Source organism: Arabidopsis thaliana, chromosome 2, assembly GCF_000001735.4.
Source record: "Arabidopsis thaliana chromosome 2, partial sequence".
Classification (NCBI taxonomy): domain Eukaryota; kingdom Viridiplantae; phylum Streptophyta; class Magnoliopsida; order Brassicales; family Brassicaceae; genus Arabidopsis; species Arabidopsis thaliana.
Genome location: NC_003071.7, coordinates 5138803 through 5153847, shown reverse-complemented (window position 1 = coordinate 5153847; position 15045 = coordinate 5138803). Strand labels below are relative to the sequence as shown.

The 15045-nt window shown below is 37.9% G+C and overlaps 4 pseudogenes across 4 annotated transcripts; all 4 read right to left on the bottom strand.

Moving 5' to 3' along the window:
* Positions 1-5080: 5080 nt before the first annotated feature.
* Positions 5081-5585, bottom strand: AT2G12630 (annotated as a pseudogene; the record flags this gene model as incomplete). Its single annotated transcript has 1 exon — positions 5081-5585.
* Positions 5586-7372: 1787 nt separating this feature from the next.
* AT2G12620 lies at positions 7373-7899 on the bottom strand (annotated as a pseudogene; the record flags this gene model as incomplete). Its single annotated transcript has 1 exon — positions 7373-7899.
* Positions 7900-10318: 2419 nt separating this feature from the next.
* Positions 10319-12011, bottom strand: AT2G12610 (annotated as a pseudogene; the record flags this gene model as incomplete). The annotated part of the gene is given in 5 exon segments: positions 10319-10440; positions 10501-11047; positions 11247-11564; positions 11725-11895; positions 11910-12011.
* A 1132-nt stretch (positions 12012-13143) lies between these two features.
* Positions 13144-14080, bottom strand: AT2G12600 (annotated as a pseudogene; the record flags this gene model as incomplete). Its single annotated transcript has 1 exon — positions 13144-14080.
* Between the last annotated feature and the right edge of the window lie 965 nt (positions 14081-15045).

The following is a 15045-nucleotide window of genomic DNA, read 5'->3' as shown; positions in this document are numbered from 1 at the left end:
ATCACTATATCATTATTCATATATGTTAATCTCACTAATTAATCAAGTCAATCTCACAACTTCGAATCTATTGACTTAAATAAAACACAAGGCTTTGATAGTTAGGTTTTTAGGCCTAACTATGGTGAATGTGATGTTCAGTTCTATTTCCCCTTAAACACTAACATGTCGATGTAGCTATAAGGGGTGTCAATCCAGTCCACTGTTATTACTAGCAATCAAGATGTCTACAGAAGCAAATAAGTCAAGCCATGTTATAATGATGGTGGGTTTCTAGTAACAATCATAAACAAAGATTCAAACAACAAAAGTGAGAACTTAAGTGCACTACTCGATCAATTAGTCAAGTTGAACCAACATGTGACAAGTTTAAGAGCTAAAATGCAATAACAGGTAACTCAAAAGGTGAATAAAATAACAGGTAAATAAAAGTGCAATCAGGGGATAAATACAAATAAATCTAAGAAGAATAGAAGTCCTAAGGATGGATTCATTAATAAGGGCACCTCTACGGCTAATCAGGTGGCTAACAGGCGAAAGGCAAATACCCTAGACAATAGATTCAAAATCAGATCAATCCACTCTCGTGACAATGATCCTCATTGTTTTACCACTTCCACATCTCAACTCTCGTTGATGAAACATAGCAAAGCAGGCTTTAAGGAACAATCTATCAAAGTCAATAAGCAGTCTAAACATCCAATCTCTTAGGCTAGAATTTACAAATCTTTGGAATTCGTAGATCAGACATCCATTTGAACGTCTTTTGGACGCTGGAATACCTTGGGTCGAATTCCAAACTGAACTGAGTGACATAAGCATTAGGGCCAATGAATCCAGAAGGGATCTAACCTAATCTTAACCACCAGACTATCATAGAGATTACCCTAATCTAATCCATCCTCAATGACTCTAATCACTACTCAAGCAGCATAATCAAGAACACAAACCCAAAAATTACTCTAAACATATCAAAATATAGATCTAAACAAGATAAACAACTTTGCTCAAAGAACTAAATGCAAAAACAAAATAGATTAAGAGTAATTAAGGTTTCCGGATTCTAAAACACAAAGAAAAACTACAGAATAAAAGCTTGGTCATTTGGACAAACCCCAAAGAACCTATTTATCCTAAAATCTCGAAACCCCTAGATTCACTAGAAGACAAGACACTTGAGGCGATTTAGATAGATGCTCGATCTTGGAGATCGAGTAAAGAGGGTGCTGCAAAGTCTGCACCTTTGCCTCCATTCTCCGAGTGATCCATTGGTCTAGTAGTTGCTTCTTCCTCTCCTCTTCTTATGCTCAAATGTCTAGTTGAGTGGGGAATGAGGAGGATCCGAAGGCGCTTTGAACGATCAACAAGTCTTGTAGAATGGGTTGCCCTTGATTGAGTATTGGGTCGAGTAGAGGATCGAGTAAAATGGTCGAGTGGTTGTCTGCTGCTTCCTTTGTAGCTGCCTTTATTGAGTGACTTGTCGAGTGGTTTGCTCTGCTGCTTCCCTCCTGGTTTTATAGAGTTGAGGGTCGAGTGATTGCCTTTATAAACTCTTTCTACACCTGAAAACACACCAAAACATTCAATATGTATGCAAAGTGATCCTAAATGCCTAAGTGTGCAAAATAAGCTAAATGTGGTGCAAAATGATATGAAACAATGAGTGATCACTAAGCTAAATGATGATAAATACATGCATAGAATGAGTAAAATATAGTGTTATCAACTTCCCCAAACTTATCTCTTGCTTGCCCTCAAGCAAATAAAAGATCTTAAGTTGAAGGAGAGGTTTAAAGGTGGGGATTCAAAAACCGAAGCATGCATATAGAGCGGGTGAGATCAATGTCCAGGTAGCTAATTCTAGGTTGCAATGTGAAAGACCCGTAGGTGAAAGATCCTTACTTAAAAATTTTAGCCATACTCGTCACAATGCAACCTAACAACTGCCTTAATCTATTCAAGCATTCACATCAACCAACTCCCTTGAACATTGATTAAGCACGAACAGTGGATCAAGCAATGCAATGACGATGAACTCATTTGGTTTAGGGGCTTAGGCTAAGAGACAAAAATGGTCCCTTTATGAATATGGTCGAGTAACAGGGGACTCTCATAGAAAGATTGAGTTTTAGCAGAATGCTAAAGGTTAGAGCCAACAGACACATACAAGAACTGACTCCCATCTACCCAATGATATATAGTATTATAGTTTAAAAGATGATCCCTGTCCCTTAGATGTCCTAACTCAACTCTTTTACCCATTCTTTTCTCTTTTTTTGGTTCATGCTCTTAGGGGTGTTTCTTAAAAACAATTCAAGAGTCTAGCGGGTTTGGTCTTAAACTTTTACAAACTTAAGGCTTTTCTTCTAATCTTATAGCATAGAGAGCGTTTTACCCTTTTCTTTGAATTACAATGCCTAACTTTCTTTTCTCTTTGAACTCCAAACCCTTTACTAGACTACCACTTTCTTTTGTATCACCCATTAAGAACTCTAAACTCTTTCTCTCTTTTTTTTCTTTTCATTCCCATTCTCTTTTCCTCTCATTCCATACACAATCCCAATCCCAAATACAAGTCTCCACCTAGTCCTAGCTAACCCAAAAAGCGTGAGCTAGGTCCACATGAAAGACTGCTCTTGTTGGCTGATGCATGTTTTATTTCGCCTCAGACTTTTACCTGAAAGACCACACGACTACTACAAGTGCACAGTATATCGGAGTAGTATTTTAGGATCGAATCTTTGGGAGTGTAGCTACAAGGAATAATTCAAGTTAGGTAACCTGGATCAAGACAAACAAAAGTGTGAGGGTTGTTGTATGCGGAGAAAATAAGTAAAGACTGCAATAAAACTAAAAAGAAATAAACGGAAACTAATGAAAAACCAATAAAGTAAATGCCAATAAGAAGAGCGGTGTAAAACAAGTAAAACGAAACGCTAGGTCATCGGGGGTTCTCTCCGGGCATCATGGTTCAATAATAAGGTATAGATCTCAATCTAGGTGATAACATGGCTAGGTTTGTTTACTTCCAAATTCCCGGACATACGAAACTCTATCAAGACCAGTTAACCCTAACGGCTAGTAGGTGAAAACCGGCTATTATCACTAATATCTTGTGTACTCAGTTGCCCTATCGGCTAGTAGGTGCTAACATGGTTTCAAAATACAAGATCAAAGCATTAAGTTCAAATTTTTATTCAGTTGAGTTAGGTCAAGGATTCAAACAAGCATTAAGAATAAACTAGGTGGCGTTCCGAACATACAAGCATTAAGAATAAACTCAACTAGAAGAAATAGTGTAAACGATCAAACAATGCCATAAAAACCGCCAACCTAGATCTTTGCTCTATTGGTCCCCATGAATTGCCCTTTGAAACCCCCCTAAAACTTAACTAGAGATCTACTCACACATACTCAAAGAACACAACATCATATGAATAAGAGATTTCATAAAAAGAGTATAAGTTTAGAAAAGGGTTTAGAGATCTTCCCTGGAAATTCAAAGCTTGATAAATCTTTTTCCTTTTACAAGTAGAGAATAGAGAATTGAAGAGAAAAGAGAGATCTAATGAAGAACAAGAAGAGGACGACTTTAGGGCGGTGAGAGGCGCATGAGGCAGCCTTTTTTGTTGGTGTCTTCTAGGGTTTCCCCTAAACTTTTATTTATAGGGGTTCATTAGGTCAAAAGGTAGAAACGTCCTTTCATTAATTAGTAAGTGATGGGCCCAGCTTCTAGGCTTTTAGGGTTGCTGGAAGTCGGCGGCAAGAGGAAGGGAAGGAGTTCTGGGCTTTTAGGGTTGCTGGAAGTCGACGGCAAGAAGAAGGGAAGGAGTGGTTGTGCGCCCTAGTGGTCGGTGGAAAACTCGAGAGGACGCCCGGGTTCAAGTCACCTTGGTTGGCGGTTTTAAATTGATCATTTTCAAAACCGCGATCCTAGGACATGTCTTCACTCTTCGAGCCATAACTTCTAACCGGCTTCATGGATTGCTTCGATTCGACTTTGATGTTAAACTTGACTCTTCTAGCTTTCCAATTACACCAAGATACCCTCAGGCCGAGATCAGGAAGACCTTGGCCGGATGTGAAACATCTGAGGCACAAAAACTGTCTTAAACGGATTTTGGTCGACTTCTACTCCTTTTTGCATGAAAACTCATTATTCTTCCTTGAAGCTCAAATACTTGAAATATGCTTTGAAGTGTCCTTTAACTCTTGATTTCTCCACGGAAAACCTAATAAAAACATAGTAAAAGTGGGCGAAAATACGATGTTATCATTGGTTCATACCTAACACGTTATAGAAAGCTCACTCAGAAATAAACCTCACAAACACACACAAATGATCTTTGGCTTGAAATAAGGTTAAGTTCAGGGTATGGGAAACTGCTCTAAAAGTGAGAGTCAACAACTTGGATTAACAAAGGGTGGTGAAGTTAAGAAGATAATCCAAGTATGTATATGATAGCCATGAGTTCATAAATCAATACAAAGACATGATAATTGTAAATTAAGTTAATAGATAGAGAATGGCATCAGAGTAGCGAGTTTCAAATTGAAGCAAGATACTCAAGTTGTAAATTCAAAGCAGGGTTCGGTCTTACTTTAGAGAAACAATCGTTTATGCAACAGAGAACTAGCAACCTGGGCATTGAACTTACTTCACTGAATCAAACATGCTTAAAGGTTAAAGTCATCATTATTCCCTATGCAAATGAGCAATCCTAAATGCAAGCACTCTATATACAATCCTAAAATGAAATGCAATCTAAATGACACTTTGTATTGAAATTGAGAATTGGCAAGAATTGAGAAATGAGAATTTTTATGAAATTCTCAATTCTCAATTTTTATGAAATCATTTTCTGAAAATTTTTCAAATTTTTATGGTTTTTTCTATGCCTTAGATGATACAAAATTTGAAATAAGAAAAGAGAACACAATGTCAAATATGTCTTGAACCCTCCCCCGAACTTAAACTACACAGTCCCTTGTGTGATAAAAATCTGAGAAAGAATTCAAGACCAAAACAAAGAACAAACAAAAATAAGGAAAATGTTATAGTATATACAATGGTGGTGGTGGTGTTACCTCAGTGGTCAGAGGTGTTTTCCTCCTCATTGATGCCATGGTACGCATCCCAATTCATCTCCGAGTGCTGCTCGTTTTGAGCCCACTGATCTTGCTCGACCCTCTGCTCGATACCCTGCTGAGCACTATGGTCGAGTGACCTTAAGTTGCTCATAAGAAGGTCTTTGCTCCTTGGCCGAACTACTCTTGTTCTTCTTCTCCTTTTCCGTTCGTGATGCTCGTGAAGTGAATGTCATGCAGGACCTTGGGGCGACTTATCTCTCTTTGCTCATAGGCCGACTGCCTTGGCGGGAGACTCTGTGTCTTCGTGGAGCCACTTCTTCAGGTCGATTCTCTCATATCATGGTGGCGCCTGAGGATGACCAACTCATTACAATATGAATTGCTACTATGGCCTTGCCACATTTCTCCAGCATCATGTCTTGAAACTTATTTCAAGCGCTCATTGAACTAATGTTCTTGTGTGCTTCACTCACACTTTTGGTCACTCTTGATAACTACCATCATGATGATGGCTATCATCATATCCCACGTTATCATCATACCCCACGTTAAAATTAAATGCATCGTTCACCATATCCACATATGGATCTTCTACAACATTACCCACTTCTTCATGATTCTCACCAAAATACGTCCTATCTGTGTAACTAGTTCCGATATCCATATTCATTTCTTCTCCATGCTTATACCAAACATAAAAATCAGGCATAAATCCTTGACTAAACAAATGACTACTAACTCTTCTACCTGAGATGATGTGTTTTTCATTCTTGCATACACTACAAGGACAATGAAATTTACCTCGACTACTCTGTACTATAGGCCGACTATTAGCGAATGTCATGAATTCCTCAACTCCTGCGACGTATTCGGCTGACAAATTCATCGTCACTTCATCGAATATCTTGTACATTTAATCTCGATAGAAACCGCCACTACCGCCATAATTGTAGTTTCCCGCCATTATACAATAAACTAAACTTCTATTTTTTTCTTTTCAATCGTTTTTGTTTTCTTTTGATGTTGTTTAGATTTGTTGGTGAAAGAAGAGTGTCGTGAATTTTTATTATATAGACGAATTTTTATGACTAATTTACGACTACAACAAACAAATTAGGTGTACCAACTTGGCAATGCGAAAAACGTTTTCCAACTACTTTATGCGACTACTCAGCGACTCTTATGCGACTCTTTTACGATTACAGAACGTTGTCATATATTAGTCGCCAAATGAGCGACTAATTAATGTACTCGGAAATTGTAGTCGTCAATTGGCGACTAAGTAACGACAAACGTCTCCCTTCAATAATATAATCGTTCAATAGTCGTTAATAGACGAGTATTTGCCGGCTAATATAGTTAGTCATAAAAGAACGACTATTTGACTACTAATGTTCACGTTGTTGTAAAGTAGTCGTAAAACTGTCGTCAAGTAGTCGCCAAAAAGATGACTACTGTGATTATCGCTTTTTGTAGTCGTTATTTGTCTATTTTCTTCAAAACAAATTCACACAACCACGAGTTTAAGACAAAATGTTGTTAACTATTAGAAAAAACAATTGTTTATAAAGACTGCAGTTAGCGATTCTATTACCACTGTTAACGGCCGTTAACTCATATGTTTGATTTACCAACATTTATAAAAACAAAGGTTTTTAAAGGACATAAAAATTAACTGAAGTATTTTTTGGACAAATTTAATAATGCATGTATTAAACAGACAAATAAAAAATAAACAAGGTATTTTTCGGGTTTTTTTCCCAAAATAAATATGTACAGAGATAGACATGTGACTTCCTCCTAAGTGAGCTAGTTTAAAGTCTTGAGCTAGACTCCTTACTATTTTAGGCACTGAGGGGCTCAGGGAGGTGAACTTTAGTTCCTTCAGGAATGGGGCAATCTGCCGTGTAGCGCTTGACCCTCTGCTCATTTACAGTAAAGTCAGACCTTCCCTTCCCAGTGAGAGTAATTGTCCCATATGCCAATACTTGTTTGATGGTGAAAGGTCCAGACCACCTGGATTTGAGCTTTCCTGGAAACAACTTGAGCCTGGAGGTGAATAGTAGAACTTGGTCTCCAATGTTAAAATCTTTTGGTGAGATCTTTTTGTCATGAAAGGCTTTTGTTCTTTCTTTGTAGATCTTCGAACTCTCATATGCTTCCAGCATAATCTCTTCCAGTTTGTGCAGGTCGACTGCTCTTTTTCTTGAGCTCTTTTGATTTCCAAGTTCAAGAGTTTAGTTGCCCAAATGGCTTTATATTCCGTTTCTACTCGTAAATGACAAGATTTCCCATATAGCATCTGGAATGGGGTTCTTCCAATAGGCAATTTGTATGCAACTCTATAGGCCCACAGAGTCTCATCAAGTTTAGCTGACTAATCCCTTCTTGAGACACTAACAACAGTTGTGAGTATAGCTTTGATCAGCCTATTTGACACTTCTACTTGGCCACTGGTCTGAGGATGATAGGGAGTGACAACCTTATGCTTAACCCCAGGCTTTCTCAATAAACTTTCAAGGACCTTGTTTATGAAATGCGAGCCTCCATCACTTATTACTACCTTAAAGGACACCATATCTGGGAAAGATAATGGACTTAAACATTTTCAGAACCACTTTGTGATCATTGGTTGGTGCTGCTATAGCTTTGACCCACTTGGAGACGTAATACACCACCACCAAGATGTAAGCCTTTCCATATGAAGGAGGTTAACGGACTCATGAAGTCTATCCCCCATACATCGAACACTTCTACTTCAAAATGGGGTGTTGTGGCATCTCACTCCTCCTTGATATGTTCCCAATTCTTTGGCATGGATCACATTTTTTTATGAACACCTAAGTGTCTTTAAACATTGTGGACCACAACAGGCTTGCTTGTAACACTTTCTGGATAGTCTTAAAAGTGGCGAAATGCCCTCCATAGGTGGAGGCCATGGCAATGTTCCACTATACCCTGAACTTCTCCTTCGGAGACACACCTTTTGAATAGCCCATCATTTCCCTTTTTTATATTGGTATGGTTCATCCCAATAGTAGTTGTTGACATCCTTAAAGAACTTCTTCTTCTTATATGCATCCAGACTCTAAGGGATCATACCACTTGATAACTCAAATTGCCTAAAGCTTACTCCCTCAAATAAGAGATCGTCGTTAGCACTTAAGGGTCGAATTCCACTGAGCTCTCGATGTTCACACAATAGACTTATGATGTTTTCAAACAAGCTAGACCAATAGATTATATAAGAAACAAAGAAAAGCAATAAATATCAAGATATAAATAAGATGGGAAAAGAGTCAGGTTTAGGGTATTCTCAGGAGATAGATGATTAGTAGATCTAGTTATAGCTAGGTTGTTATCAAACCGTTCTTAAACTCAAACTCTAATTATGGAATAACCAGTGGTGCTCCGCGAAACTCCCTATGCTTGTAGCTAAGAATAACCGGAGAAGTCGAGAGATCTTTAACCTAAACATGCATTCTAAACGAGTTCAATTGTTCACCTTAGTAGATAGGCTGATTCTTATTACACACCTATAAACCAGGCTCATCAAATAATATATCCAACTACAGATACCTATGGTGGGCATACCTATTGTCTGGATTCAAGTTCTAGTTAGCTACTCAAGAACTAGCATTAAGAACAATTAAAGATGAAGAATCCTAACAGATAACCTAGCAAGGGGGCAATCTACTAAATCATCTAAATCCCTAATGAGAAACCCTAAACATAACAAAAAAAACTACTCAAACATGATCATAGAAGAACAAAACATGATTGAATAAGAAATCAATGAATAAAACAAGAGAAGAATATAGTTAAGAAGAATCTTCTCTAAAGGGAGTCTCTACAGGGTTTTGCTCCAAAAACAGAATAGAAAAAGGGAATAGCCTCCCAAAGCTTAGGTCTAAACATTGACCCTAAAAACCTAATTATATGTCTAAAACACGTGATGGGCCTTCATTAAACATAGGAGAAAGTTCTTGGCCGAATTTAGAAATCTTCACAATATCAATAAGTTGCGTCTCGTAATTGCCGTCAGGTATTGGTGTCGCTCGACACCAGGGGTGGTGTCGTTCGACACCTACATGCATTTTCGTCTCCCGATTTCTTCAGTAGCATAAATTCTCTGTTTTCCTCCAGAAAGCTCTATTATCTCCAAATGAATCTCAAACATGTAAAGACCTGAAAAAGACTAGAAAAGACTCTAGAAATAACAAATAGACTCTAAAGCCTATACCTAAAACATAGTTAAAAACAGTAAAACTAGGGATATATCAACTCTCGCAGACTTAGCTTTTGCTTGTCTAGCAGTTCTAACAAATCCTAACCAACATGTACTTCTCTGCAAGCTTACACAACATTCTAGATTTCATACCTAAGTTCCACAACTACATCTACCAGGCTTTTATCGTTGGGTCTCATCAAACAAGCTAACATTTAAGATCCTTCTAGACTCATTCATGTACTATACCATGGTAAATCAACCATTGTCTTTATATTTTTTTTTGTTGTTGTTCTTTCTCTCCCCTAGACTTATTCTTTTTAGAGAGTAAACAAAGGGGAACTCGCATATTAGATCAACACCCTCGGCATTTTTCCCATCTTTGTAATTGATCCTTCCAAATAATGTATAATATTGGGGTCATAGGAAACATTCCTACCCCTATAAACTATTTGAAAATCATGTCAATCTCTCATTTTCTTTTTATTTTTATAAGGGGAGATGAACACATTCTTTTTATCACATTGTTCTCAATATCAGGTATGAACGAGTCAAGATCTATAAATATTAACCGTTTGAAGAGGTAAAAGGAAGAGCAGTGAGATTAGCTCCAGCCTTAGTGGATTGTGTTGGAAACCAGGATATCGTCAAGTCTGTTGGTTTGCCATCTGGATTTTTCAATAGTCGGAATTGAGTCGAACCTGCAACATTAATCAACCAGGCAATAATCTAAAGAATAAAGATCATAATTCCAAACAAAATTTTGACTCAATTAAACGACTCAAAAATAAGAAAAAGAAGAATAAGAATAAGACTCAAAAAGAAAAACGTAATTAGTAAGCGCCTACCCCAGACTTAAACGACATTGTCTCCAATAGCATTCAAATATAGAGTAAGCGAGAAAAATAAAAGAAAAACGAAAAATAAAAGAAAAAGAAAAAGAAAAAGAAAAAGAAAACCATACCAGTGGGTTTCCTCCCACTAAGCGCTTGTTTAGAGTCAATAGCTTGACTTTGGTGGAGTTTGGGGATCAGGTGGATCAGAAGGTGGTAGTAAATATCGCAGAGAAAGACCTCTCATCATCCATGCTGGCGTATAAGAAGTTAACGCATGAGGTCTATCTAGGAAGAGAGGAGTATCAGCAGGGTGGGACTCATGTATGGATGGAATACTCCTTTTACCTCCACAATCATCAAAAGAACAAACAAGCGCTCGACGAGAAACTCGTGGCTTGCTAAACCGTGAAACAGTTTTTGGAAATTTTAAACTCTTATTGATGAAATCAGGAGTTTTAGGAGGAGGAAATGAGTTTCTTAGCCGTTTATGAGGTGGATCAAGGAGTGACGGTGCAGTGGGTGACGTGACCGTAATGCCTGGAGTATCAGCAGTGAACTCAACACGAAAACCAGCTCTAATAAGGAACTCTGGCTCAGCCTGTGTGGTGTGTCGATCGATACAGGTGGTGGTGTCGATCGACACCATCGCTTGAGATCGATTCTCATCAACTAATTCGTCAGCTTCGTCTTGTGGCTGCTTGCTTGTACCATGAACCTCATCTATCTCAACATCAGTCCATTTTTCATCGACATTATCATCTGTTGTTGACACTTCGGTATCGAGCCCGCTCGATTTTGCTCCATCAAACGCTGAAGGATTGTCTGGTCCATAAGAGTGTTGATCGACATCAAGGTCATGTCGATCAACACTGAGACTTAGTGTTGAGTGGTTCTACAAATTAGTGTGGCAAGCGGTCATGAGTGGTGTCTCTAAGGTCTGGTGCTGAATCCACTCCTTGACTAAACTACATTAACATCCTCTCTGTTGAACCGAGCATTCAAATCTTGTACATCATTATACAGACCATCAATCCTTTGATTCGTCATCAATTGGCTCTTGAGAATCTGTTCTAGCATGCATTCCATCCTACTCGTATAAGTGGGTTAAGGGTGGGCTTGGTGACTAGAATAGCTGGAATGACCAGCATAGAACATATCAGGCGTGTTGTAGTCATCAGGTTGAATAACACGTCCATCTGCAACAGCTGCAGTTCTGCATTCGCCTTGGTGTGACCGACACCCAGGTGGTGTTGATTGTCACCCTCGGCAAAATCAGGTATCAGGTTTTCCTGCTCATCGATTTTCTGACCATCCTCATTGTATCCCTGACCAGCTCTGTCCCTTAATACTCCTACAACATCAGGTACGACAATCAACATCTTGGTGTTGCAAGTGAATTCCTGAAGCTCCTCAAACACAAGAAAAAGAAAAAGAAGAAAAGAAAAACTGAATTAGTAATGAAAGAAAAGAAAAGTTTAGACTTAAGTCGACACCTAGTCTAATGGTGAAGTAAAGAGAACTTCGGCAATGGCGCCAAATTTGATATAGCTCAAATTGCCTTCAGCTTACTCCCTCAAATAAGAGATCTTCGTTAGCACTTAAGGGTCGAATTCCACTAAGCTCTTGATGTTCACCTTTTGAATAGCCCATCATTTTCCTTTTTTTATACAGGTATGGTTCATCCCAATAGTAGTTGTTGACATCCTTAAAGAACTTCTTCTTCTTATATGCATCCAGACTCTAAGGGATCATACCACTTGATATAGCTCAAATTGCCTAAAGCTTACTCCCTCAAATAAGACATCGTCGTTAGCACTTAAGGGTCGAATTCCACTGAGCTCTGGATGTTCACACATTAGACTTATGATGTTTTCAAACAAGCTAGACCAATAGATTATATAAGAAATAAAGAAAAGCAATAAATATCAAGATATAAATAAGATGGGAAAAGAGTCAGGTTTAAGGTATTTTTAGGAGATAGATGATTAGTAGATCTAGGGATTGCTAGGTTGTTATCGAACCGTTCTTAAACTCAAACTCTAATTATAGAATAACCGGTGGTGTTCTGCGAAACTCCCTATGCTTATAGGTTAGAATAACTGGAGAAGCCGAGAGATCATTAACCTAAACATGCATTCTAAACGAGTTCAATTGTTCAACTTAGTAGATAGGCCGATTCTTATTACACACCTATAAACCAGGCTCATCAAATAATAGATCCAACTACAGATACCTATGATGGGCATACCTATTGTGTGGATTCAAGTTCTAGTTAGCTACTCAAGAACTAGCATTAAGAACAATTAAAGATGAAGAATCCTAACAGATAACCTAGCAAGGGGGCAATCTATTAAATCATCTAAATCCCTAATGAGAAACCAAAACCTAACAAGAAAACTACACAAGCATGATCATAGAAGAACAAAACATGATTGAATAAGAAATCAATGAATAAAATAAGAGAAGAATATAGTTAAGAAGAATCTTCTCTAACGGGAGTCTCCACAGGGTTTTGCTCCCAAAATCAGAATAGAAAAAGGGAATAGCCTCCCAAAGCTTAGGTCTAAACAATGACCCTAAAAACCTAATTATATGTCTAAAATACGTGATGAGCCTTCATTAAACATAGGAGAAAGTTCTGGGCCGAATTTAGAAATCTTCAAAACATCAATAAGTTACGCCTCGAAATTGCCGTCAGGTATTGGTGTCGCTCAACACCAGGGGTGGTGTCGTTTGACACCTACGTACATTTTTGTCTCCGGATTTCTTCAGCAGCATAAATTCTCTGTTTTCCTCCAGAATGCTCCCTTATCTCCAAATGAATCCCAAACATGTAAAGACCTGAAAAAGACTATAAAAGACTCTAGAAATAACAAATAGACTCTAAAACCTATACCTAAAACATAGTTTAAACATTAAAAATAGGGATATATCACCAGTCACTAAATAGTTAACTAAATCTGCATACCAGGACAATTTTTCTTCTTCAACTGCATATGCTCTATCAAGTATGTCTTTTGTGTTAATGTTTTTGTTAACAACGTCTTAGAACATCAGCTGTTCCTCTAGCATAGTGTCATATATCGGGATTGAATCCTCAATCCTCATTCTAGAGAGATGATCTACAACTCCTTTTTCAACTCCTTTCTTATCAGTGATTTCCATATCAAATTCATGTAGTAGTTGTATCCACCTTAGAAGTCATGACTTGGTTTCCTTCTTGGCGTAAATGTTCCTTAGAGCGACAAGATTGGTGTAGACTTTCACCTTAGAACCAACCAAATAACTTCAAAATTCTCAAAGGCAAAAACTACAGTTAAAAGCTCCGTTTTTGTTGTAGCATATCTTGTCTGAGCTTCGTCTATTGTTTTACTGGCGTAGTAGATGATGTGAAGCTTGCCATCAATCCTTTGGCCCAGTACTGCTCCAACTGCACAATCGGATGCATCACACATAATATCAAATGGATAGTCCCAGTTAGGTGCTTGAACGATGGGAGCAGACACCAACGCTTCTTTTATCGAATGGAAAGCTTTAAGGCAGTCTTCATTGAAATTGAACTTAGTTTCCTTGCAAAGAAGTCGAGTGAGAGGTTGAACAATCTTTGAAAAGTCTTTTATGAATCTCCTGTAGAATCCTGCCTGTCATAGGAAGCTTCTGATATCCTTATACGTCTTAGGGGGTTGCAGCTGAATTATGACATCGATTTTGGCTTTGTCGACCTCGATTCCTTTACCAAAAATCTTGTGCCCAGCATAATTCCTTCCTGGACCATGAAATGACACTTTTCCCAGTTGAGTACCAAATTGGTTTCCTCACACCTTTCTAGAACCATGTACAAGTTTAACAAACATGAGGAGAAAGAGGACCCATAAACTGAGATATCGTCCATAAATACCTCTGATAAGGTTCAAATTACCTAGAACTATTCTCTCAAATAAGAGATCAATTGCAGTATTTAAGGATCGAATTCATGGAGCTCTTTTGTCCAAACAGTGAGTAGAATATCGAGATTAAGCTAGCAGGGTATGATTGAAATAATAAGAAAACAAGGTAAAAGACAGCAGGATGATTGTGTTGTAAACGATTAAATAAAGAGCTAGGAACATGGTATTCTCAGAAAGCTATTGGTTAGTAGATCTAATGAAAGCTAGGTTGTTATCGAACCATTCTTAAACTCAAACTCTAATTATGGAATAACCGGTCGCGTTCTGCGAAACTCCCTATATCTATAGCTAAGAATAACCGGAGAAGCCGAGGCATTATCAACCTAAATAAGCATTCTTAACGAGTTCGATTGTTTACCGTAGTAGTTAGGCCAATTTTTATTACACACCTAAAAACCAGGCTCATCAAATAATCGATCTAACTACAGATACCTATGGCGGGCATATCTATTGTCTAGATTCAAGATCTAGTTAATTACTCTAGATCTAGCATTAAGCATAATTAAAGATGAAGAATTCTATAGATAATGTAGCAAGGGGGCAATCTACTAAACCATATGAATCCCTAATGAGAAACACTATTCCTAACAAGCAGATTACTCAGACATATTGATTGAAGCAAACAACATATTTGGGTATGAAAACATAAACACAACAAATAGATTAAGGGAAAGAAAGGATCTCTTCACTGTATTAAGATCTGAATCAATCTCTGAAAACACTCGTTGAATAGCTTATGTCTCTCAGTAACAGGGTTTTCAAAAAGCTTGATAAGAACTTGATGATAAAACGTGATAATAATGAAAACTAGGTCTAAAAACAATATAAAGACCCTATAAAACGTCCAGGGACCAATAATGCAAATAGGGAAGTCTTTTGGGGCAATTTTTCTCTTCTGTAAACTCGAAAGCGTCTAGGACTTTGTTGGGCCGAAACTGGTGTC